Here is a 27,665-nt window from a genome sequence, read left to right as displayed (position 1 = left end):
AGTCTGAAATGGCAATTTAATCAGTTTAATTCACATAGATTAGTTTAAAGAGGAATTCCACACTCATATAATGAAGTTTAATGGCTTAATATGTCATGAAACACAAATAAGTATTAGTGATAATATTAGCAAACATTTAACTTCCTCCGTAGTAGCCTAAATTTATTGTGAAATTACTTAACAGCTAAAACTCGCTCTAAGCGGGAGGCGAACCGGTAATCGCTCCATCATGTGAGTCGAGGGCTCCGAAACCGCGGGCACGCTTCACCCTCCGCGTCCGTCTCTTGACGCGTGAGCGCGGGAGACGAAGCCGTGGGCACGGAGAGTGAAGCACGCACACCCAGAGCGCTCGACCCGCATGACGAACCGATTGAGACATTATTAAATTATATTTACGCACCGCACCGCCTTAATGCAAGCTGACCTCTGTTAAAACAGCGAATAACATCCTGTTGATGCATCACTCGTTTGTATCGTGTTAATGATCGCAAGGTAGTCAAAAGATTAATGGATACGTGTATTGTTACCTCATTAGCAAGGTATCTTAATTCATTTAAAAGTGTGTCATTTTATTCTTAAGACACAAATTTAAGATATTCTTAAGAAAAAAATTGAGAACTTCTTAAGAAATGTTTGAGAATTGCACTTAGGAACATTCTTACGCACTTCTTATAATTTATCTTAAGAACTTTCTTATTTTTTGTCTTAAGAATGTTTTCGTGAATCCGGCCCCTGATTCTTTTGGGGTAGAGGCGTGTGATTTCAATTGTCAACATTGGCTTTCTTTCTTGAAAAATGCTAACGTCCCTTACAAAAAAGTCCAGTGGTAATCCTGTGGTATATCATGTGATAAAACATCCAAGGTACCACACAAAACTGGTGTGGTAATTGTGTAGTGTTTTGTAGTTCTTTGGGTAACTTTACCACAGGATTTTGTTGTAACGTATGTAATATTCCTGCAGTATTCTTGTGGGATTGTGTGGTATTCATTTCATATTTCTGTGGTATTTACCACAGGATTTTGTTGTCAAGTATGTAAGATTACTGCAGTATTCCTGTAATATTCTTGTGTTATTACTTACATATTTCTGTAGTATTTACCACAGGATTTTGTTGTAACGTCTGTTATATTCCTGCAGTAATCTTGTGATATTAATTTCATAATTCTGTAGTATTAACCACATGATTTTGTTGTAAAGTATGTAATATTCTTGTGGGATTGTGTGGTATTACTTTCATATTTCTGTGGAAATTACCACAGGATTCTGCTATATCTTGCAGTATTCCTGTAATATTCTTGTGGTATGACTTTCATATTTCTATAGTATTTACCACAGGTATCATGTTGTTTTTTGGGACACTTTACCACAGGATTTTGTTGTACTGTCTGTAATATTCTTATGGTATTACTTTCATATTTCTATAGTATTTACCACAGGATTTTGCTATATAATATTCTTGTGGTATTCCTGTAATATTCTTGTGGTATGACTTTCATATTTCTGTAGTATTTACCACAGGTATTATGTTGTTTTTTGGGACACTTTACCACAGGATTTTGTTGTACTGTCTGTAATATTCTTATGGTATTACGTTCATATTTCTATAGTATTTACCACAGGATTTTGTTGAAAAGTGTATAATATTCCTGCAGTATTCCTGTAATATTCTTGTGGTATTACTTTCATATTTCTATAGTATTTACCACAGGATTTTGTTATATAATATTCTTGCGGTATTCCTGTAATATTCTTATGGTATTACTTTCATATTTCTATTTACCACAGCATTTTGTTTTAATGTAATATTCCTGCAGTATTCTTGTGGGATTGCATGGCCGCGGGAAGTGGGGGTGCTGCAGGGGCTGCAGCACCCCTGTTGGCGAGAGGGAGTTTTTTTTAAGTAAAAATATTTTGCACAATTTATATAGTAGGCTACTGATGAATATTTTAGGAAATTATTTTTGACACACGTAGGTTATTACGTGTTTTTTGGATTTTAGTTTCATTACTGTCTGTGCCTACCCATCTCCGTGGCCTCATCCGAGCGCACTTTCTCCGACTTGCGTCTTTTGAAGACATGGGTAGCCTACGCAGCACCATGACCCAGAATAGACTCACACACCTTTGGCTAATGCATGCCCACACCGAAATTCTGAACTCCCTGTGCATTCGTCCCCTAGCTCATGAGAGACTTTGGATTTATTATACAACCGTCGCAATGCGCGACGCGTGTGTTTTTTTGCTAGAGTAAAGAGCGCGTTGATAAAATGCGCATACAGTATTAGGGATTAATCACATACATGGATGCGAAGCAGCACAAAAACACTTTTTAATATGAAAAATTAAAGGATTAAAATGTAAAAGATTATTAATGAGTCTCTTGGACAGAAATGAGGACTGATAATGAGACGTTAGAAGGCGCAAAGAGCTGCTTCATCTGTAGCTAAGTAAACAAATGCATCTATTTTTAAATGTTTTTTTTTAAATGCTACCCCACGAATTTATTGTATATAATCTGTGGATTTGGTGCGATGAAAACTCATCTCTTGTTTGTAACAAATAGTATTTTTAGAGTACAAACCTTATATAAAGCCTAATATATTCTAAAAATGTAATTATACACCATGTATATCTTTATAAAAGTATACAATATCAGAACTAAACCCATTATTATTTTTGTTCAATTTATGAATTATTTATAAGTTTAAAAAAAGACAGTAATAGTGCTATTTAGTAAAAAAAAGATCTATATAAAAACATGTTATTGTGAGAATATTTTACCACTGTTAATCGACGTGTGATCCTAATTTAAAAACGAAAGTAAAATATGTTCGTCCGCATAAATTGTTAAGTTTAATTAATATTATATGTTGTTTTAATATTATATGTTCTATGTAAATATGTTGTATGTATATCTGAAGTTGTAACGAAAGTAATCTCCCCTGGGATTATTAAAAGTATTTCTGCTTCTTATTAATAGCGCATATTCAGCTGAGAACTGATGTCTGTGTGTTTCAGACCCTGGCTGTGTGCACTGAAGTGTATGTGTCAATAAAGTAGTGAAACTCAATGCATTTATTTTTTAAATGTGTTTTAAATAGGCCTATACCCAACAAACATTTGGACGTGTGATGACCGTTGAAAAGACGTCCGTTCGTCACGTCCCGTCCGCGTTGAAAAATATATCCAAAATGAAAGTTGAGCCGACGTCTTTGACGTCATCTGGCCGTGAATTACACGTCTTTTCTGCACGTCCCTGGACGTTTAAATGCGCCGTCTTCTGGATGTTTAAATGTGTTCCTGCATAGTTTAAATATATGTTTTAAGCCCCCATATAGCAAACATGTGGACGTTTTATGACCGTTGAAAAGATGGCCCTTCGTCACGTCCCATCACGGTTGAAAAATATCCTGAATTAAAGTTGAGCGGACGTCTTTGACGTCATTTGGCCGTGAATTACACGTCTTTTCTGCCCGTCCCTGGACGTCTAAATGTGCCGTCTTCTGGATGTTTAAATGTGTTGCTGCATAGTTTAAATGTATGCATATAAAATGAATATAAACCCATTGTGTAACATCGTGAAAGGCAATCAATTGTATTGAGGTTTAACACATATTCACAAAGGTTCAAAATCGGTTCAAAATTGGTCCAGTCAGACCTGAACGTCCATAAAACGTTTTAACCACGTGTACTACACAAACACATTAAAGAACACAATATTTGTGGCCATAACCAAAAAAGAAGCATGTTCTGATTTAGCACTTTTTATTTTTTTAACCATTTAACTATAATAACAATTTCAAAACACTTTCTATAAAGGGATAGTTCACCCAAAAATTTATATTTAGTCTTTTATTCCCTCTCATGTTTCAAACCTGTACACCTTTCCATGTTCTGCTGAACACAAAGATATTTGAAAGAATGTTTTTAACAAAGCAGATCTCACAACCCATTACTACAATTGTAAAAAAAATTGACAGTTAATGGGTTGTGAAGTTACAAACATTCTTCAATCTTTGTGTTCAGCAGAAAATAGAAAGGTATACATGTTTGAAACATGTGGATAAGAAAATTATAAGAATTTTCATTTTTTGGTGAACTCTCTCTAACACATCACAGCTGTTTGGCTTTTTTGTATCCACCACCCCCAGCTCTTCCTGGAGCGTGCTTGAGGTGGTCTGCCATAGCTGCATCTATTTCCGAGTCTCTGGCATTTTGGCTCCACCTCTTCACAGCATCTGAAGGAAGAGAAGAATGTTTCTTTTTAAAATAAATTAAAATTTGGAGGTAAATGACATGCACTTACTTTCAAAATCTTTATGGTCTACAGCTAAACTGATATATTAATATTATATATATTTTTGTACAAAATATGTTCTGCTTTAAATAAGTGTTAGATCAGTTGTGGGGGAAACAGCATTTGTCCCCTCCCTTTACAAAACCACTGTGGTGCCCTTGAGAAAGACCCTTAACTAGGTGTGTAATTGTCAAAAAATGAACAGGATATTTCTGATAAAGACAGGTGAGCTGTGATGTCCCCTGAATAGATCAAGCATAACAATAAAAATTACATCAATATACAAGAACAAGTTTTTTAAGATCAACATTCCCCAAATTACCTTGAATAACATAATACAAAGGTGTGCCTTTAAAAGACTTCTTTTCTAGATGTCCACCACCCCTCATATTGAACTTTGCCATAAGACAATTTGACATCATTCTGTGAAAGAAATGTAAGATTACTTCACCTTAGACAAAAAACCTAAAAGGTCAATAAATCACAATTAACAGTAATGAGCAATTGTATACAATGTCCAAACATACACTATGTGTTAACACTTCACAACTTCACTTGTTTCATCTACCATTTAACAAGTGCTATGAACTATATCCTCATCCATAAGTTTGGGTGACAAGTAACGGCTTACACTGAAATTATGTTTTGATTTCTTGTTTTCAGTATGGCTAACTGTTTAAATCACTACGAACATAAAAACTTCTGAACAAGTGATGTGTGACAGATTAAATCCTGAATTGAAGTAATATAAATAGCTGGGTTAATTATGGTGGTAATCAATATATATTCCTTAAATATTATGCAGGATTACACAAATCAAGAGAAATACATACCTGTTCATAACGTTGTTCACGCAGTCTCTGACAGAATATCCACCAACTCAGACAGTTGCTGGACCTACATGTGAAAACAATGGAAATAATGTTATAGAAAGATAGATGGAAATATAAATACATATTCTTTATGTCAAAATTTACGCAGATCAACTTGTTATCAACATCTTTGATGTTTTCATTATCATAATGCAAAATACACAGTCATATAGCATTTCTTACTTCTTGCATTTGAAGCTGAGGCCATAGGTGAAGAATCAAATAGTCTCCATCTGGTAATTTTTTCGTTGTGTTACCTCACCTGTACAAATAGAGTTAATTATATGGTAGTGTAAAATATGAACAGTAAATCACTTCACAGTGTAATACTGCATTAGTTATGAAATCAGCTGGCTGTACTTTTAGGTCTTTGTGGTTGAGCAATGACAGATATTATAAGCTCTGTATTTGTAACTATTAACTCAGATTCAGAGAAATGTAAATGTTTATACTCTTAGCTGTGTTGTCACTAATGTAAAATCTTGTGATGCACGATAAATCGCATGTGATATCATGCGCATCTCGTCAGTAAAGCCGGTTCCTTGATTAGTAGTAAATCACCATCACCTGGTTTCAGATGGATGCTCTCTGGGATTGGGGTGCCCTCTGGGATTGGGGTGCCCTCTGGGATTGGGGTGCCCTCTGGGATTGGGGTGCCCTCTGGGATTGGGGTGCCCTCTGGGATTGGGGTGCCCTCTGGGATTGGGGCGTCAATCCAGAATTTGGGATTGTAGACAATACTATATAGACATTAAAAACAAAAGTAGTGAAAACGATAAGTTATTTAAGGTAGGACACATTAATGAATGAATAACACCATAATTGTACGATTACAAAAATCCTCTTTAGGTGTATGACAATAGACAAGAAACAAGAAAAGAATACTATGCCTCTTTCGATTGTCTGTAAGATGGCTGTTCATTATGTGACCCTGCGACAAAAATGACACCTTGCATGTAATTTCATTAAGTACAATAAACATACACATGCACAATGTATTTTAAAAAATACATAGTAGTGTAAAATATTAAAATAAATCACTTTTATATCAAAGTTTTTGGATATTATGTTGACATTCAGGCAAAACCCTGACTCATGGAATACATTTTTACCTAAAAATGAGAATGACATTATAAAGGCAAAAGTGTATGCACTTAGGAGCCAAGCAATGTGTTTGTATAGTGTGGGAATTCACCGAAAAAAAGCATCAGTAGCACGTACGTCTCATAGTGTCACTGCTAGATCAATCACACCATTGTGATACCGATGTTTACTGTCATGAAGTGTGCCTGTGTAAGCAAAATACACCAAAACAATGTATTTACATTTTTGAGTTTCATATCAAAATATATAAAAGTCATTTTTGAAAGAATCATGTTTTTTCGTAGTATTAAGCAAAGCAGTCAAAAACTTACAACTTAATGTAGGGTAGACAAAGTCAGGGGTCGGGCACGCCTCATCTAAGTGTGGTGGACACAAAACTTGATCTTTAGCACAAACAAGGACATATGAAACATTAGAACATTAACAAATGTGTAGACTGTTTAAGCCATATCTACAAAAATTCATATCTACAGTTTTCCATACTTTTTTTATTGTTTGTAGAATGCACATCTTTATTTGGTTTTTTGTTGACCTTCAACTGTAAATAAAACGAAATTGTAATTTATGATATTAACTCCACAATAACAACTCCAATTTGTTAATGTATTTTCAAACTGAGGCATTTACCTGACTTGGGTTTTGGATGGTTATATTTTGGAGGGTCTGTGTAGGACACAGTGCCTTTAACAGCTTGTTTATTTTTATTTGGATGAGGTTTTGCTTTTCCTTTGTACAAAACAAAAGCAAAGGAAGTTAATCAAACAAACACTTCTGCTAAACTTTTAATGCAAAACAGTATTTAATATTTTGCATGTGCAATGTTTAGGCAATCAAATCATTGTAAATTCCATTAATGCCAAATAACTTTTATTTTTCAGATAATTTACTTTCTGAAAGAGACTTTCAAGAGGCTACATAAATAAGTTACTTTGACTGTATCCTTAAACATACTTTATACCATGTATAAGTTCAAAGTACGTTAGCTTTTAGCCTTCTAGCTAATTTTTGCAATGATCAGTGTGGACAATTCTGGCAACGTTTATTTCGGAGCCTTCGTGTCAAACAAGTAAATGTTAAGCACGTTAATCAAATAATACACAATGTACTTACCCAACAGTAGATTTTGAATGATATATAGACAAAACTCCATCGTAATCGCTCCTCGTGTTTGAATGTGAACTTCCGGAAGAACGCGTGACGTGACCACTATCTCGCGAGATCTGTCCTATCGCGGGATTTTGTAATATATTTCTTAAAATAATATTGGAAGCACAGTTTTTGAAATTACATCCAACTCAGACCTAAATGGTGACCAGATATGTATCTGTTTTACATTTATATGCATAATAAAACAGGTTGAAATAATGACTAAAATGCAGTGTGGCTTTGCAATCACACTGGGCACTTTGTGATTATAATTTATTTAAACAAGATAAAGTTAATATATTTACTTTGTATACAAATCGTGTATTTCATAACGATTATCCTGTTTTTTTCCTACTAGTCTAGTCTAGACGTGTAAAAGACGTCAGTGGACGTCTATTCACAACCTCTTAAAAACCAACTTTTTGCACTTAAATTAATTATTGCAGTATTAACCAAGGTGTAAGCACATATTTGCATATTTCACAATGACTTTATAGAAGGTTTATGATTTTTTATAGAGGGTCATGATGGACTATAAATGCACGTGTAAAAGACGTCACCTAGTGACGTCCTCTTAGAACCGATTCACAACAGGGTATAAATATTGAAGCACGCGTAGTAAAAGTCAAAGTAACAATTATACATGCAACCCCATAGAACTATAGACATGTACAAATGTATCTGAATGCATTTTTATGAAATGTTCTGTGTTACATATTTTCACCGATTTGTGCCGTCATACCGCGACTATTTTTGGCCAGGGACACGACGTTGCGGTCGGACCAATGTTTGCTGGGTAGGCTCAAAGGTTTTTTGTTAAAAAAAAATTCACAGCACCCCCTGTTCAAAATGACTTCCAGCGGCCATGTGGGATTGTGTGGTATTACTTTCATATTTCTGCTGTAATTACCACAGGATTCTGTTATATAATATTCTTGCAGTATTCCTGTAATATTCTTATGGTATTACTTTCATATTTCTATTTACCACAGCATTTTGTTTTAATGTAATATTCCTGCAGTATTCTTGTGGGATTGTGTGGTATTACTTTCAAATTTCTGCGGTAATTACCACAGGATTCTGTTATATAATATTCTTGCAGTATTCCTGTAATATTCTTGTCGTATTACTTTGATTTTTCTGTAGTATTTACCACAGGATTTTGTTGAAAAGTGTATAATATTCCTGCAGTATTCCTGTAATATTCTTATGGTATTACTTTCATATTTCTATAGTATTTCATCTTTTACCCTGGCTGTGAATTAATGTAAGAAAAATGCAAGAATTAGTGCAAAACGTCTGTGGATTTTATTAAACAAACCCCGTAAAATCACTTATTAGAAAATAGAGGCAACGGTTTCTTTAGTGAATATCTGGTCCTTCTGCTTTCCCCATTCATGCCCTCGGTCATTGCAGATGCTGTGTCCTGGTTCCTTTTGTCACAGCATCTGTGAAAAAGTACACAATCAAAATGCTAACAATAAAAAATGATGATTGTCTTAACAAAACTTAAATCACAATTAATCAAAGTGTCTATACTAATATTAAAAGGAATGTTTTTATTTTAACCTTGATTTATCTTTAGTCCCAATTACTTAATGCCCAACTAAAATAAAGTCCCAAAGTCTTTAATGTAGTGATATCTTTCATTGCAGGATAACAGTTTTTAAAGCATTTAAGTAAAACGTACTTGCATGCACTTTTATCCAAAGGGACTTAATGAAGTGAGAAAAACAATGAAGCATTTCATCCTATAAAGACAATATGAGAAGTGCTAAGATATCACAATATGTATACTGCACTGTAGCTGTATTGTTCTTACCATATAATAATTATATATCTTTTTAAATGTTCAAGGTGAAGACAAGTAAATTAAGATCACTACTCATAGTGTTATACAGGCTCCGCCACGAGCTCGTGAAACGCTCAAACGGTCAAACTGCCAGCGCTCGAGCTACACCAAATCAACGGATAACATTAAAGTTTACCATATATTAGTCATATCAAATTATACTAACAACTGAATTAACATCACTGTAAATTAATTTCAATAAATTAACCCAAGAATTTAGGGAAACTTAACTCAGAATCTACCAAAGTAACATCTCGCCTGAAGAGAAATTCCGTTATCCAGAACGCGCGTCGTCAGTGTTTGAAATGAATCACGTGATGACGCAAGTCACGCAACAGTCGCGAAACGGACGTGCGCGTTCGCGAGAAAGCGCGGCTCCACGAGGCAGACGTTTATTGCTATCAGGTGTTCGTATTTAACTGAATGAAAAGAGAACCTTAGGATACTTAATTATAGTTGTATTACTTTTAATTGAATTGATCACTGTATAACTGAACAGACGGACCCTAATGAAAAATTATATATTTTTTCATAATTCTTTTCAATATTTGTATAACCATGATTTGAGGAATAATTGTTTCTGACAGGTAATTAAATAATACTACCACACGAAAACAATAGAAAAACCACACATGGCATCTAATGGTAAATTCGTGTGATACAGCACAACAAAAAGTGCTGTGGTATTCCTGTAATATTTAGCTATGTCCAAACGCTATGGTTTTATCACACAAAAACAACAGAAAAAACCACACATGGCATCTAATGGTAAATTCGTGTGATACAGTACAACAAAAAGTGCTGTGGTATTCCTGTCATATTTAGCTCTGTCCAAACGCTATGGTTTTATCACACAAAAACAACAGAAAAAACCACATATGGCATATAATGGTAAATTCGTGTGATACAGTACAACAAAAAGTGCTGTGGTATTCCTGTCATATTTAGCTCTGTCCAAACGCTATGGTTTTATCACACAAAAACAACAGAAAAACACACATATGGCATCTAATGGTAAATTCGTGTGATACAGTACAACAAAAAGTGCTGTGGTATTCCTGTAATATTTAGCTATGTCCAAACGCTATGGTTTTATCACACAAAAACAACAAAAAAACACACACATGGCATCTAATGGTAAATTCGTGTGATACAGTACAACAAAAAGTGCTGTGGTATTCCTGTCATATTTAGCTACACTCATTTGTTGTGTGGTAGTTTCCTGTTGTACCGAAGCAGGACTTTTTTGTAAGGGGTAGCCGCCTAGCAATCGTAAAAGTAACTATATTATTGTTACGCTAATCCATAAACGAACACAAATTTCATAAGCAAGACAATGTTTCATCAAAGTAGAATATCTATGATTGGTTGAACATTTTTTGGTCCTACGTCTTTCACAGATGACATAAATTTCTACAAATACATTTAAACAACTTAACCGTATTTGCTATCAGGATGTGAGGAGACTTTTAACTAGCATAACTAAAAATGTTTCAGGAACAAATGTGATACCCTGCCTTTAACTAAAAGAGCATATTCAAATTTTAAAAAAAGAATTTCAAGACACTTGAATGGTGTAGAAAAAGTTAAAAAGACTTTATTAACACCTACATGTTGCAGCTAACAAGCCTTCATCAGGGTGTGATTATAAAACAAAATCTCAAGTTTATTTTGAGCAGCGATTACTGTAATTAGTCATATAAAAATCACCTGTTTGCGTTGTACAAGGCAGCCTAAAGAGAGAAAGTCCAAGGAATACATAAAGAACTGTCAGGATCCTGCCTAGAAGTCATGTGTTGTATTTATATCAGCGTCATGGTGGCAGGGTTCTGGCAGTCCCAGGCTTTATGTGGAGGCTCATGCCTTGTTTATTGGGTCATGTGCCTCCGGTATCTTGTCTTTGTCCTCGCCCCCTCGTTCTCCTGCTTATTAGTAATCATTGGTTTTCTCCCATCACCTGTTCCCGCTCGTTATCTTGTTTGTTTTTTTCTATAAAATGTTATTGTGTCCTTAGTTCTGTGCAGGTTCATTTGTCTTCGTTCTCGTGTTCGTGTGGTTTCTTGCCTAGTGATCTTGTCTACGTTTTAGTGTTATCTGTCAGAGTTTCGTGTTTCATGTTGTGTACCCCCTCGTGGGTTTTTGTTTTGTCAAATAAAGTGTTGTCTGTTTTTCCCCGACATTGTTTGCATTTGGGTTCATTCGTCCTTCAGTTCCTCATAAGAACTTGTCTAATATGATATAAGGTTAAATCAAACACAATAGTAGTGTAAGAGAAATAATATATATTTTTTAAATAATGTAAAATATTGTTTAAACTCTTTCCAGTAAACATAAGCTTACACTACATTCATCTCAACACCAGACAATGATCTGGTGCAGAATTTCTTATCCTATCATCTCTATTCATGAGCTCTGCTAATGAGGTTGAAATCGGTTTGTTTGTTTTTCCTGGTTTATTACAAGACACAAGTAGTCTGTTCAAGATGATAAAGTAACTGATAATACACAAAAACTTACAGCTGTTAAGATTAGTTTTATATCTTTAATCATACTAACAGACTGAATCAATGATAAATCTTCTTTGAACCACAAACTGATTCCATGGGAGTGTAAAACTTCAATGTGAAGCGCACTGTTGTGATCAACATGTGATCAGTAAAACACTTCTATTTCACAGAAATATTCACATTGTATAGAGCTATAACAACATAGAAATTTCACATTTTTTTCTTTTGTCTGCATATGACACTTTGATATTTTATATGTAATGCAGTTACATTCAGACATTTTAAGTTTGGTTGTAGTATCCAAAGACTTTTATGGCTGCTGTTCTTCATTAGAACAAAATTTATATTAACCCTCTGTTTGCCAGCAGTCAGATAAGAATCAAGAATACTGTTTGACTCCCAGTAGTCAGAGAGGTCCTGCATTTGATCCTGCACTAGTTGATCTTCACATATCAACACTTATTAATCTCTAAAATACTGGCACATGTGAACACCAAATGCAACACTAGCTAGTGTCACACTTCTGTCTGTCAGGGTCCAGGACAAAGCTGCATCTGTTTAGAACTGAAATTGTCCTGCATACGTGTGCACAAATAACCCTGTTAGTATATTTACTAAGAAACAATGTAATAATATTCATGAACTGTTTATATACAGCAAGTGCAGATTTTTTCGTTTTGGTGAATTAATCCAATAAACATTCTTAAACTCACCTCAGTGCTCAGGTTGTTTACAAATTATGTAGAGGTCCATGTTCACTTTACTGCACTGTTGAAAAAACAGACAGACACACATTTACTATGTATCTCTCAAAGAAAGCTTTGCTAAATATAGTTTAAAATACTTTTATTTTTTCAATAATCTATCATAGACTTCTTACTAAATGGTGGCTCTAATTCTTTGCTGTTTCGTCTCACAGGTTTTAATCCTACAGTCACATCTGATCCTGAGGCTTGTGATGCTTCATCTCTGCCTTCTGCTCTGTCTCCTTCATCTGCAGCTCTGGTCTTGTCTTTAGACATTATAAAACATATCAAAACTTAATCTATAATGTTTTCTTAAAGCAAGACTACTGGGCATTTACATGTAAAACCTTACACAGACATACGAGGGCTGACTAGAAATGTGATAACCAGCCATGTAATATAAAAAATTCCCTTAGTAGGCACCTTCCAGTCCACTTCCCTTGACTGGCAAGTAACACTGATGCACTAATGCATACTGTATGCACACCATTCATATTATATTAAAAAAATGGCTGGATACTTTTCTTGTACATTGGTTTACTTGTAATGTAGCAGATAACAAGTGGGGAAAATATTTACCACCAGATGCAGGAACTGCTGTGCTGCTGTACTGCTCAGGTTCTGATCCACTTGACACGGCAGATTTCTCTCTGGTCTCCAGTTCAGTTTTTCTTTTATCCACATCTCTGTGTCTCTCAAACATTTCTTTATCTATGAATTTGAGCTTCTCTCTGTTACTTTTAAGTTTATTTTTGTCAGCCTTTAGCTGATTCTCTTTTTCTTTTGAATCACCCAAATCTTTTCTTAGCTGACTCTCCCTGAATTTTGAATCATCCAAATCTTTTCCAAGTTGATTTTCTCTGACTTTTGAATCATCCAAATCTTTTCTTAGCTGATTCTCTCTGAATTTTGAATCACCCAAATCTTTTCAAAGTTGATTATCTCTGACTTTTGAATCATCCACATCTTTTCTTAGTTGATTCTCTCTGACTTTTGAATCATCCACATCGTTTCTTAGTTGATTCTCTCTGACTTTTGAATTATCCAAATATTTTTTAAACTGATTCTCTCTGATTTTTGAATCATCCACATCTTTTCTTAGTTGATTCTCTCTGACTTTTGAATCATCCAAATATTTTATAAACTGATTCTCTCTGACTTTTGAATCATCCACATCTTTTCTTAGTTGATTCTCTCTGACTTTTGAATCATCCAAATATTTTTTAAACTGATTCTCTCTGACTTTTGAATCATCCACATCTTTTCTTAGTTGATTCTCTCTGACTTTTGAATCATCCAAATCTTTTCTTAGTTGATTCTCTCTGACTTTTGAATATTCCAAATATTTTTTAAACTGATTCTCTCTGACTTTTGAATCATTCACATCTTTTCTTAGTTGATTCTCTCTGACTTTTGAATCATCCAAATATTTTTTAAACTGATTCTCTCTGACTTTTGAATCATCCACATCTTTTCTTAGTTGATTCTCTCTGACTTTTGAATCATCCAAATCTTTTCTTAGCTGATTCTCTCTGAATTTTGAATCCTCAACATCTTTTCTAAGTTGATTCTCTCTGACTTTTGAATCATTCAAATCTTTTTTTAGCTTATTCTCTTTTTCTTTTGAATCATCCAAATCTTTTCTTAGTTGATTCTCTCTGACTTTTGAATCATCCAAATCTTTTCTTTGTTGATTCTCTCTGACTTTTGAATCATCCAAATATTTTTTAAACTGATTCTCTCTGACTTTTGAATCGTCCAAATCTTTTCTTAGGTGATTCTCTCTAACTTTTGAATCATCCAAATATTTTTTAAACTGATTCTCTCTGACTTTTGAATCATCCAAATCTTTTCTTAGTTGATTCTCTCTGACTTTTGAATCATCCACATCTTTTCTTAGTTGATTCTCTCTGACTTTTAAATTATCCAAATCTTTTCTTAGCTGATTCTCTCTGACTTTTAAATTATCCAAATCTTTTCTTAGCTGATTCTCTCTGACTTTTAAATCATCCAAATCTTTTCTTAGCTGATCCTCTCTGACTTTTGAATCATCCAAATCTTTTCTTATCTGATTCTCACTTACTTTTAAATCATCCAAATCTTTTCTTATCTGATTCTCTCTGACTTTTGAATCATCGAGATCTTTTTTTAGCTGATTCTCTCTGGCGTTTGAATAGTCCAAATCTTTTCTTAGCTGATTCTCTCTGACTTTTGAATCATCCAAATCTTTTCTTAGCTGATTCTCTCTGACTTTTGAATCATCCAAATCTTTTCTTTGCTGATTCTCACTGGCTTTTAAATCATCCAAACCTTTTCTTTTTCCACTTGACATGGCAGATTTCTCTCTGGTCTCCAGTTCAATCTTTCTTTTATCCACATCTCTGTGTCTCTCACACATTTCTTTTTCTTTGAGAAACTCTATTTCACTTTTAAGTTTCTTATTGTCGGCCTTTAGTTGATTCTCTCTGACTTTTAAATCATCCAAATCTTTTCTTAGTTGATTCTCTCTGACTTTTGAATCATCCAAATCTTTTCTTAACTGATTCTCTCTGACTTTTGAATCATCCAAATCTTTTCTTAGCTGATTCTCTCTGACTTTTGAATCATCCAAATCTTTTCTTAACTGATTATCTCTGTCTTTTGAATCATCCAAATATTTTCTTACTTGATTCTCTCTGACACTTGAATCATCCAAATATTTTCTTAGTTGATTCTCTCTGACTTTTGAATCATCCACATCTTTTCTTAGTTGATTCTCTCTGACTTTTGAATCGTCCAAATCTTTTCTTAGCTGATTCTTTTTGACTTTTAAATCATCCAAATCTTTTCTTAGCTGATTCTCGCTTGCGTTTGAATCGTCCAAATCTTTTCTTAGCTGATTCTCTTTGACTTTTAAATCATCCAAATATTTTCTTAGCTGATTCTCTCTGGCGTTTGAATCATCCAAATCTTTTCTTAGCTGATTCTCTTTAACTTTTAAATCATCCAAATCTTTTCTTAGCTGATCCTCTCTGGCGTTTGAATCGTCCAAATCTTTTCTTAGCTGATTCTCTCTAACTTTTGAATCATCCACATCTTTTCTTAGCTGATTCTCTCTGACTTTTGAATCATCCACATCTTTTCTTAATTGATTCTCCCTGACTTTTGAATCATCCAAATCCTTTCTTAGCTGATTCTCCCTGACTTTTGAATCATCCAAATCTTTTCTAAGCTGATTCTCCCTGGATTTTAAATCATCCAAATCTTTTCTAAGCTGATTCTCTCTGACTTTTGAATCATACAAATCCTTTCTTAGCTGATTCTCTCTGGTGTTTGAATTCTCCAAATCTTTTCTTATCTGATTCTCTTTGACTTTTGAATCGTCCAAATCTTTTCTTAGCTGATTCTCTCTGGCGTTTGAATCGTCCAAATCTTTTCTTAGCTGATTCTCTCTGGCGTTTGAATCGTCCAAATCTTTTCTTAGCTGATTCTCTCTGGCGTTTGAATCGTCCAAATCCTTTCTTAGCTGATTCTCTCTGACTTTTGAATCATCCAAATCTTTTCTTAGCTGATTCTCTTTGACTTTTAAATCATCCAAATCTTTTCTTAGCTGATCCTCTCTGGCGTTTGATTCGTCCAAATCTTTTCTTAGCTGATTCTCTCTGGCGTTTGATTCGTCCAAATCTTTTCTTAGCTGATTCTCTCTGGCGTTTGAATCGTCCAAATCTTTTCTTAGTTGATTCTCTCTGACTTTTGAATCATCCAAATCTTTTCTTTGCTGATTCTCTCTGACTTTTAAATCAAACAAATCTTTTCTTAGCTGATCCTCTCTGGCGTTTGATTCGTCCAAATCTTTTATTAGCTGATTCTCTCTGGCGTTTGAATTGTCCAAATCTTTTCTTAGTTGATTATCTCTGACTTTTGAATCGTCCAAATCTTTTCTTTGCTGATTCTCTCTGGTGCTTGAATCGTCCAAATCTTTTCTTAGTTGATTCTCTCTGACTTTTGAATCATCCAAATCTTTTCTTTGCTGATTCTCTCTGGTGCTTGAATCGTCCAAATCTTTTCTTAGCTGATTCTCTCTGACTTTGGAATCATCCAAATCTTTTTGTAGCTTATTATTGTCTTTATTTAATTTTTCAATTTCATTGCTTTTATCTTGCAATGTCAATTCCATTTGCGCAAATTCTATATGGAATTTCTTTTCAGTATTTCCCAGGAACTTAAAATGTTTTATAAAATACCTATTGGTTTTACTTTTTGTCATTGACTCAATGCTCTCCAGTAGCTTTAAAACACTGTCCTCTGTGTTCTCTAAAATGTGAAACCTGTCTCCGCATTTTTTAACACAACGGTTCTTTAGAATGTCACGTCTCCCATCATTACGCATAAATAACACCATAGTGTAGTCTAAAGCATCCTCTCCATAGACATCACTCAGAGCTTGTAAAAGCAGATGCTCTTTATCAGAGTTTTGCACGTCACCAAGCACCAGTAGAAAAGCATGAGGCCCAGGAAAGAGCAAAGATTCACAAGTCTCCGTGTCATTTCTAATAGATTTGACACCTCTGCTGAAAAACAGATTTGATTTCAAGCGTTTCAGCCAATAAGATGGAGTTTCTAAAACAGAGACCTTTTGTCCATTAATATCACTCCTCTCAATCCTGAGTTCTTTGTTTTTTTCTCTTTGTGGTAACCCAAGGATGGCAGCACAAGCTTCATTCATAAGATCATCATCACGTCCAAGCACCATAAATCTGAATGATTTAATGTTGTCTCTAGATGGTCTTTCTTTATGTGAGATTGTTTCATCTGCTATAAAGAGCATAAATCAGGTCAGATTATAAATGTATAATAGAAAGAACAGATGCCTGTTTTACACATACTCCGTATGTGCTGCGATCGTTTTCGCACGAGTCTATTTTTGCTGTACTGCATGCAAGCTGCACCCGTTGATTTAAAATGAGAGCACATGTTTAGTCTTCAAAATGACCATGCTTGACACGAAAATGTAGCAGTTTCACAATAAATGCATATACATAATAGGCGGGGAGCCAAAGTCTCAACAATCTGTTGAACCTGACATGGTCTGCCATACTTTTTATTTGTGTTTTCTCTGTTAACTTTGACCCCAAGAACCAATAATTGGAGGTTTTGCTTTGCTGGAAATATCGCAAACCCTTCATTTTAATCAGAATTCCGTGTCTCATTTACCGAGTCTGTGCACTCTTTACTCTCCCTCACAGCCAATGCGTGCTTTGCATTGTTTTTTGGCAACCAGTAAAATCATGTCCAGTGTGTTCATCGATGCATGCTGCACTGCGCTCGTGGTGGGAGGCGTCTACGTCTAGATGCATGTCAAACGAACAGAGAACTTAGTAGCGCATGAGTGCGACTGACACACAGATTACACAGATATAAAATAATAACATTGTAAGGAACCACCCACTGGTCCAACGACGGATACAAGTGAAGTGGGTGAAGGGGTCTCATGTTCGTTCCTTCCTCAGCGCTTCTAGAAGAATAATTTCATATCAGGATTAAATTAATTTCTTTGATCTCTGTGTTTAAATTATAATCTGACTCCAATTTAATATAGTAAGAATTTAGTACATTATTCCAATTATCTGTTGATCATAATTTAGATGTTTGATTATTTATTAATTCCCATAGTCTTACTTATTCGTTCATTAGGAACCGATATCGCACAGGATATACGCCGGCCGTTGCGTACATCTCACGGACACAAAATTGTAAGTCTGATTCTTGCTAAAGAATGCTTTCCCGAGTCTCTTGCCAAGCCACCTTATATAGACAGAATGAGACAAAGAATAATAACATCTCAAATCAGGATTTGGTTGGTCGGTTCTCGTGACCTGAAGAGGAGCACCAAATGGGACTGTTAACCATCTGTAATCTAGATCTCCTCATGAGGTGACACCCATCACAGGAGTACAGATTATGTCTTTAAGTTTTAAACTTTGATACACTTTCTCTTAGAATTATAGAAATTAGACCTTTTTAACCATCGCACCATCACCTTTAAAACAAAACCAAACATTAAGATGAAACCTTTGTAGCATCACAACATATGATATACCTAGGGTTGCCAACCGTTCCGTATAATACGGAATCGTCCCGTATTTGACACATAAAATTCTTGTTCCGTATTGAACTGATACGGAACGCAGTTTGTTCCGTATTTTATGAAAATTAATTCAGTGCAAATACATGACAGACACATAGCTTATATGTCAGCCATGAACGAAGACCGCGTCATTTGTATAAGAAAACCCTGACGGTGCGGTAATTTCTCCCTCTGTTTGTCTATGATCAGCGTAGAGTTTTTAACATCTTGCAGCCCCATTGGTCGTTTCAGTCATTGTGATGTCACGTATCATAGCAACGATGACGACAACTGACGCGACAACAGCGGGAAATGTAAAAATGACTGCATCCGAGCAGCCGGCGAAAAAGAAACGAGCACAAAAATATAGAATTGAATGAGAAAATGAATACCCGTGGATGGAATGCGTGAGGGACAATGACTACAAGGCCAAATGTACCATATGCCGTCGCGTTTTTTCTGTTTGTCACGGCGGACTCGGAGTGTGTGATATTAAGCAGCACGCATGAGGAGATAATCACAAGACAAGCGAGAGCATGGCCGCGGGAAGTGGGGGTGCTGCGGGTGCTGCAGCACCCCCTATTGGCGAGAGGGAGATTTTTAAAAAATTTTAGATGGGTTGCTCGGCGACGTCATTAACTGGTTGCGAGAGGCAAAAAGAAAAGACGTGCCTTGTGTTGTAGGCTAGCTGTGTCTGTAAGTCAAAATGCAAAGGAGTTGTTGTGTGGATAATAGTACCAACAGTGCTGGGTGCCTGACATACCAGTGAATGCGACTATTACGTTAGCCCAACATTATAATTCATACATGTATCACAGTAACACTGCAAAAATAAAGACAGAATAACAGTTCCAACTAAAATCAAGTTTTATTTATATACAAACAATAAAGAACGCTTCAATAATTAAAGTTGTTGCAGTAGCGGATCAGCTCACCAATCGGGCTTCTGCCTCCTGGATGCTCGCGCACCCTGTAATGTTTGTAAACCGGCAACCCCGTATATATTATATTACTTATGACTATTTTATAGGGATGTAACGGTATTATAAATTTCGTGGTATTGCGGTAGAAGATTTTCCCGGTACCACCGTGGTCACATGATCGGTAAAACGTTAGGTCTTCCGGGCAACACGTGTAGTTTTTTTCCGGTCAAGTAAAGCGAGTGGAGGGACGCGGGAACTACAATTCCCATAATCCCATGCGTGCTACTCTGACGCCTCTCTACAAGTGGAGCGGCAATGGCGGAAGCAAAAGAAACACGGATTTTAAATCTGATGTGTCGAAAAAGTTCGCGTTCGCTGTGACAAGAAACGAGGAAGGACAAAATGTGATGGACATTCAAAAAACGAGTGAGTAAATCCGTGAATGAGCAGAGTGTGTATGCCGTTTCTCAAGGTTGCAGCCTCCTTAGGTCGCATATGCAGGCTGCATCCGTCATTAAACGCCTGGTGTATTTAAGTTTACTGAGTATTACATTCGCAAGTCATCAGCGTGTTACAATAATATACGATTAAATAAGAATAATAGTCAACTTGAAAAATGTTAATATTTTGAAATAAGACGGTCTTCATTACGTATGCAGCCTACAAATGCGACCCATAGAGGCTGCAGACTTCTGATTGGGAAACGCGCCCCTGTATTAAGTGAGCTGACCTCAGCTCTAAGTCCAGCTACAATAAGTAAGCAATTTTCATTTTTTACTGGGTTGTTTTTGTTTTCAGGAATTGACCCATCTTAAAACCCATCATCTTTTCTTGATTCTACAATCACAACCGTTGCTTTCATAGGAGTACCAAGCATTAGCATTAATATTAATAATAATAAAAACTAGGTCAATTGAGGGAGTCACTCAATTCTTAAAACCTGACTGATTGGGAGTTGTTTAAAGTCGACAAACTAAAATGAAACTTAATTTTTTTGTCCTTTTTATGAAAATTGTAAACACTTCACTACACTTTGTACATTGTAATGTTCAGTCTTGTTTAATAAACACTTATGGGAGTTTTTCTAAGTCTTCATTTGTTTTTTTTTCTTCCTGCAAATGGTTCAATAATTACCGTACCGTGGGGATCATACCGAAATACTACCGTACCGTGAATTTTTTGATACCGTTACATCCCTACTATTTTAGGAAATTATTTTTGACACACGTAGGTTATTATGTGTATTTTGGATTTTAATTTCATTAGGCTACTGTCTGTGCCTACCCATCTCCGTGGCCTCATCCGAGCGCACTTCTCCGCCTTGCGTCTTTTGAAGACATCGGTACGCACTCACCAGAACCCAGAAAAGACTCACACACCTTTGGCTGATGCATGCCCACACAGAAATTCTGAACTCTCTGGGCATTCGTCCCCTCATGAGAGACTTTGGACTTTATTATACAACCGGCGCAATGCGCAACGCGAGTGTCTTTTGCTCGAGTAAAGAGCGCGTTGATAATATGCGCATATTAACGGGATGACAACGCGGGTTTGTTATCACATACATGGATGCGAAGCATCACAAACACGCCTTTTTAAAGGATTAAAATGTAAAAGATTATTATAAATGATGACCGATTATGAGACGTTAGAAGGCGCAAAGAGCTGCTTCATCTGTAGCTAAGTAAATAAATGATTTACTTTTAAACAAATGAATCTATTTTTAAATGCTTCCCCACGAATTTATTATACCTGTGGATATGGTGAAATGAGAACGTTTGTAAATTCTTCTTTATCTCTTGTTTGTAACAAATAAAGTATTTTTAGAGTACAAACCTTATATAAAGCCTATATATTCTAAACTTCTAAAAATGTATAAAAGTATACAATATCAGAACTAAACCCATTATTTAGCAATGCTGACATCGCGGGCACGCGCATCGAAATTCTTAGGCATAAAATCTGCTTCCGCCCGCGCGGGACTTCTACAATCCGTCTCATGCCATATCCAATTCTCGTCGCAAGGTTGTAGTGTGTTTTCACTAAATACCAGGGGCGTCGGACTGGGGGTAAAACCAGTACTGATTACCAGGGCCCCAAAGGAAGAGAGGGCCCTTGAAAGTCTGGAATATATTATGGGGGTGGGGCATTGGGGCCCATCAGGACTGCCTATGCATAGGGCCCGAGATCTTGTGCAACGCCCCTGCTAAATACACCAATAAATACGTCAAGTCCGACCACCGGAAGCGTTTGATATTTTGAGTTTTCAACTCGGAGGTGTTTTTAGTTCACAGCAACGGTTTAAAAATGTGTGTCACTTTCAACCGGTCGGTGTGCTTCCACTAAACTCTGGACACTAATGAAACGTAGATGGACCACAATATATATCTTTTATCTTGGTGCTGAACCATTTTAATCTAAATCTATGGAGGAGATTGTATTTAAATAAATCGCGGAAATTTGCATACTACGTTTCTTGTAATAGACTACAGTGAAAGTCATGTCAGAACGTCCTCTGCAGGCATCGTTCTAAAAATCATGGTTACCATGGGTCCGATGCCCATTCCAACTAAAGTCTGATGCCCATTCTGACTAAAACAGTAAATGTTTATAATTTAATTTGAAAGTACTAACAAAATTCTACCTTCTGTTAAAATTTCATAAAAATATCTGAGAATGAGAAAGTTATAAGCAAAAACATGTGAATAAGCAGCATTTTGGTCACACACACATTCCATAGACATCCATATATCTTTTTCCTCTGATTTCTAATATTAAAAATATCATAAATTTCTCAATCCTTAACGGATTTCTACAATCCTGGTATCTTTGTAAATGGGAATATCTGCTCTGTCTAGCCATGTGATAGATTTTGAGCTTTGGGGTTTTTGAAAATTTTGTCATCATACCTACATTATTATTTTTGTTCAATGTATGAATTATTTATAAGTTAAAAAAGCCAGCGATAGTAGGCTACTATTTAGTTAAAAAAGGTCTATATAAGGTAGGCTATGTAATTGTGAGAATATTTTACCACTGTTAATCGACGTGTGATCCTAACTTAAAAACGAAAGTAAAATATGTTCGTCTGAACATTGAAAATTTTGAAGTTTATTTAATATTATATGTTGTTATAATATTATATGTTGTATGTAAATATATATGTAATGTATGTCTGAAGTTGTAACGAAAGTAATTTCCCCTCGAATTGTTATAAGTATTTCTGCTTCTGATTAATAGCGCATATATTAATCTGATGTCTGCACTGTAAAAAATACTTTGCTGCCTTAAAATTTTTTGTTGAATCAACTCAGATTTACAAGTCATCTCAACTTACTGTTATTTATCTTGAGTAGAGATGAGTTGTTATAACTACAAGTGAGTTGTTATAACTTAAAAAATTAAGTTGACTTTTCTCAACTATATTTTATAAGTTGTGACAACTCATCTTTGTTGACAAGACTTGTAAATCTGAGTTGATTCAACAAAAAATTTTAAGGCAGCAAAGTATTTTTTACAGTGTGTGTGTTTCAGACTCTGCTGTGTGCACTAAAGTGTATATGACAATAAAGTAGTGTGAAACTCAATGTATTTATTTTTAAAATGTATTTTAAATGGGCCTATAGGCTCATAGGTTTTTTGTAAAAAAAAAAAAAAATTCACAGCACCCCCTGTTCAAAATGACTTCCAGCGGCCCTGAGCGAGAGGCTGCGGGCACAGGATGGAGCAATGTCAAGGTTCATTGTCCGTCAGTCGTCTCCAAAGGCTCATATGGTATGTAATTATGTGGATTTTTAAAACTCAAATATAGTTGATAAGAAAGTCATTATATTAAAAAAGATAATACAGGTTTAGCTTAACAATCCACATATATATCTCTCCAGTGCTCTCCCTCTGTTCCTGTGTCCCGCTCCCTCCCGCCTCATAATGTGTCAATCATTTCTGATGGGTTTCTTATTAAATAATTATGGATTTAGATAGCTCAAGGTTTAAAAACGGGTGGGGTCTTTGAAGAGGGTGTATTATAAACTTAACAAAACCATGGTTCATTGTTGGCAAAATGATCATGATTTTACATTTCACATCTACGTGGTTCAGTCTTATTAGGCATACTTTGCTATTCATTATTCATCAGGCCTAAGAAGTTGTATGAAATATATTTATCTAAATGTATTAATTAGTTTCCACTATTTTCACCAGAAGTTCAAAATTCTCTCCCGTAGGGGCATGTCACCGGACCACAACCCCCCCCCCCCCCCCCCCCGTTCCTTATTTCCATTTCAGAAAGTTGGCAACCCTAGATATACCCAATGTTACATGTGTTTAGTATATTTCCAGTAACCAAAACCTTAAGGGAGAAGAGAGAGGGGGTGAAATACAGATCAGGTCCTGGGTATCCGTGACCCCTGTGGATAGAGACAACAGGTCTCTCAAAAATAGACACAGAATGTGGTTTTTGTTGTTTTATGGTCCAACTCCAAAAACAAAACTTGTCCACCTGTCCTACAATATTAATAATAATTATTATAAAATGATCGTTGAGGGCCCCTCACATGCAAGGGCCCTATGTATTCAGTCACCCTTTTCCCCCCACTTACGACGCCCCTGTTGTCAGTTCTTGCAATGCTGCATAAAGTCAAAAAACCATTGTCAAAAATGATTGAGATGGCCGATCAGATAAAAAAGGCAGGTTCCCTTTCAGTTGGTCACTACGACGTCACGTCGTGACCGACGAATTGGGAACCGCTCCACGGCGACCTACTTCGAGAAACTATGAAAACGCCAATGAATTTGGCATGCAGGTATTTGCATAATGCCGGCACCGCCTCGCCAGGTGCGTATATAAGCCGCAGGTGCACAATACCAAATTAGCTTTTATTGCTTTGAAGCCGGCAGACATCAGCTCACGAGAAGCGAAACTGATCTTCGTAGATCCTGTGCTTTAAAGAGAAAAAAGATCTCAGCTTGCCGAAGTTGGTTGGACCAAGGCACCTCAGCAGAGGCTCGCAGTGTTTTTTCTCCACCCTTTCTCTCTTTCTCTCTTTCTCTCTCTCTCTTTCTCTCTTTCTCTCTCTCTCTCTCTCTCTCTCTCTTTCTCTCTCAACTTTAGGATTTGCGTTTGAGTGAGTGTGTTGCCTCTCCGTGTGCGCTTCACCAGCTTGGACAAAAGAGTGATTTCTCTAAAAGAGCAGCAAGTTTGAGCTTTGTGTCTTTTTAAAGACAGCCACTCATTCGTGTCACGGTCGGGTTCGTCTTTTTAAAGATGGAATTCCTTCCGTGCTCCGTTGCTGGATGCGGTGTGTTCATCGCCCCCCGGGATGGCCAAGAGCGTTGTCTTTCGTGTCTGGGGCTCCAGCACGCTGAGGCTGAGGCTTCTGTGATAGCTCATGTTCCGTCTGTGAGGGCATGTCTATGGCGGAATGCGGAGACGGGTGTCGTTCCTCCGGCAACGGCCCCCGCCTTCCAAGCCTAGTGCTGCTAAGGGCGCAGTTACTAGGCTTGCGAAGGTTGACTTCCATATAACGGTGCTGGGTCGGTCCGCTGGTTTGTCCAGTTGCTCCCAGCGCCCTGATCTGTTGCCAGCGGAGGTCCCGATGGAGACGAGCGGCCCGTGTTGTACGGCGTCCTCGTGCTCTGTCGAGCTTCCAACGGGGACAATGTCCACCGTAACGTCAGAGAGGAGGTTGTCAGCCTCGAACGTTGATCCAGACCCGCTCCCTCCTTCGGGTAGGGTCGCGGGACCTGCGTTTGTCCCTGAGATGGCAGCCATGCTTGCTCTAGCGGTGGTAGGGGTCGGCTTGGAGTGGACTGAACCTCCCCCACCCGAACCTCCCGCCTCGATGATTGGTAATTGGGGGGTGCCAGGGCTTCTCAGTCCTCGCCCCCGGTGCCCTTCTTCCCCGATTTGCATGAAGAGCTGAGGCGGTCGTGGAAAAAACGTTATCAGCCTTCACCTCTCACCTCTCTCGAGGGTGTCATGACTTTGGTCTTTCGACTGTTCTGTTTCTTTTGTTTCGGTTCTGTGTGTGTGTGTTTTGTGTTTTGACAGTTCTCACGTGCGCGTCTGCCACCGGAGCGATCTCATCATCACTGATTTCATTCACCTGCGTCAACCACCTGTTTCTCATTTGTCTCCCCATTCGTTTGGTATTTAAGCTCTCTGTGTGTTGTTGCTCCTTGCGAGTTCGTCATTGTTATGTTTGCCTTAGTCCTGTCATGTCGTGTTCGCCGTTTTTGTTGGATTAATCTATTTTTTTACCTTTTTGTCTTTTTGTCATCTTTTTGCTCTGCCTGCTCTGTCTGCTTTCTCTCACTAGTATTACAGCACCTCCGTTTCTCTCCGCTTCTGTGGATTATTAGTTCTCTCTCTGCCCTGCCGGTCTTATGCTCTACTGTCTCCCGTGTGTGGCCGCTGCCCTGTAGCACTGAGTGAGCTCCTCTCCGCCGGTCTGCGGTTTCATCTGACTTTATGCTGTGCGCTGTCCAGAGTTCTGGTTTCTCCGCTGTCCAGCAGCACTGTGACGGATCGTTTGGTGTCCACCCCTCAGCCGGCTATACTGCCGGGTTGTCATCTCTCTTCTCACCGATTCGAATCGGTGGTATCTCTACGTCGAGCTGGGCACGTGATCTCCAGTGCACGTCTGTGACTTCTATCATCTATGCATTACGGCGGCAGCGAACATTGGACTGTATACAAGGACTATTATTGACCGGCAGAGCGGTAGTTTGATCTCCTGTGTGATATCCAGTTTTGCTCCCTGGCTAGCCCAGTGGTTTTTCTATGTCTATTATTTGATCTTTATTAAACATTTGAGTTATCTGCAATTGGATCCTTGCCCCTGTGTGTTTTCTACCAGTCCTGACAGAGGAGGGGGGGGGATTCCAGGGGGTATACTGGTATCTCGTCAGTGGAGCGGCCGGTCGCGATGCAGTTGTGTCCGGCCGGTGTCGCTTCCTCCTGGCGGGACCAGCCTACTCTCCCCTCACGGGCCTGTAAGCCATCTTCCGCGCTAACCGGTGCTGCTTACAAAGCCTGTGGGGAGGCAGCTTCAGCCCTGCATGCCATGGCATTGCTGCAGGTTCACCAAGCTAAGGCTCTGAGGGACCTGCAGGTGGGAGGTCACAATTCGGCTGAGTTCTCCGAGAGGCTACTGATCTTGCGCTTCGTGCGACCAAGGTCACCGCACGTGCCGTCTGTCGTGCGATGTCTACCCTGGTAGTCCAGGAACGCCATCTCTGGCTGTGCCTGGCGGATATGAAGGATGCTGATAAGACCCGGCTCCTGAATGCTCCGGTTTCCCAGGCCGGCCTGTTCGGCGAGACGGTCGAGGAGTTTGCCCAGCAATTCTCCGCAGCCAAGAAGCAGACTGAGGCCATTGCTCAGATCATTGCAAGTTGGAAGCATTCTGCGCCTGCCCCGTCCATGTTGGCGCCTCAGTCTGCCCCTGTGGCGGCCGCCCCCGTTCCTCCCTGGGGCCCTTCTAGGAAGCGAGGAACCAGTCGTCAGCAGTCCGCCCCGTCCGCTCAGCCTGCTCCAAAGGGTGGAAAACGAAAGTCGAAGCGGCCCTGAGACGGGCGACCTGGAGATGAAGGGGATCGCTCTTCGGGAGATGGTGAAGGCTCCACCACCCCCCCCCCCCCCCAGAGGAGGGCCGGTTGGGGAATCCTTGGTTTCATTTTGTTTCTGTTCCGCCGACTTTTCAGTCGGCACCCACTCAGACACAGAAAGAGCGAATTCCACTTTCATCTCCAGGTCTTCAGATGAGTTCCGGAGAAACGAGCAGGCTCATAACCCCCCCTCGTTCTCCGACTCGTCGGAGGAGCGCGAGATTGACGCACGGGCTCATAACCCCTTCACGCTCTCCGACTTCTCAGAGGTACGTAGGAGACGGTTACGGGCTCATAACCCATTGTCCTCCTCCTCCTTCACCAGAGGGTGCATCGAGTGGCTTGAGGTGTCTTCAACAGAGCCTCTCCTGCTCAACTACCCCCCAGCGGACTCAGGTGAGCGTTACCACACACAACACTGCTGTCGGTGCGGCTGAAGTGCACACACCGGCGATCACCTCCGCTGCGCGCACCACGGGTACACCGGCCCGTCGCGTTGGAT

General features: G+C 38.0%; 3 long non-coding RNA genes across 9 annotated transcripts in view; 2 read left to right on the top strand and 1 right to left on the bottom strand.

The window, feature by feature from the left end:
- Positions 1–27,665, top strand: part of LOC129424009 (uncharacterized) — a 71,601-nt gene that overhangs the window by 13,405 nt on the left and 30,531 nt on the right. The window lies entirely within an intron of this gene.
- Positions 3,751–8,224, bottom strand: LOC129414938 (uncharacterized). 7 transcript variants are annotated; one of them, XR_012371266.1, is made up of 11 exons: positions 7,386–8,224; positions 6,903–7,001; positions 6,759–6,813; positions 6,587–6,658; positions 6,367–6,460; positions 6,062–6,102; positions 5,739–5,911; positions 5,355–5,433; positions 5,133–5,196; positions 4,622–4,722; positions 3,751–4,240 (listed from the first exon to the last, which is right to left on the bottom strand). It is a non-coding gene; the product is annotated as an uncharacterized lncRNA (long non-coding RNA). The 7 variants fall into 7 exon arrangements; XR_012371262.1 differs by having other exon boundaries at positions 6,393–6,460; XR_012371268.1 differs by having other exon boundaries at positions 6,587–6,631.
- LOC141366251 (uncharacterized) lies at positions 19,659–20,638 on the top strand. The gene is made up of 2 exons (XR_012371354.1): positions 19,659–19,981; positions 20,354–20,638. It is a non-coding gene; the product is annotated as an uncharacterized lncRNA (long non-coding RNA).

The sequence above is a fragment of the Misgurnus anguillicaudatus genome, chromosome 9 (genome assembly GCF_027580225.2).
Source record: "Misgurnus anguillicaudatus chromosome 9, ASM2758022v2, whole genome shotgun sequence".
NCBI classification, from domain to species: Eukaryota; Metazoa; Chordata; class Actinopteri; order Cypriniformes; family Cobitidae; genus Misgurnus; species Misgurnus anguillicaudatus.
The sequence above is the reverse complement of the archived record's forward strand: the minus strand, read 5'-3'. Positions and strand labels throughout refer to the sequence as shown.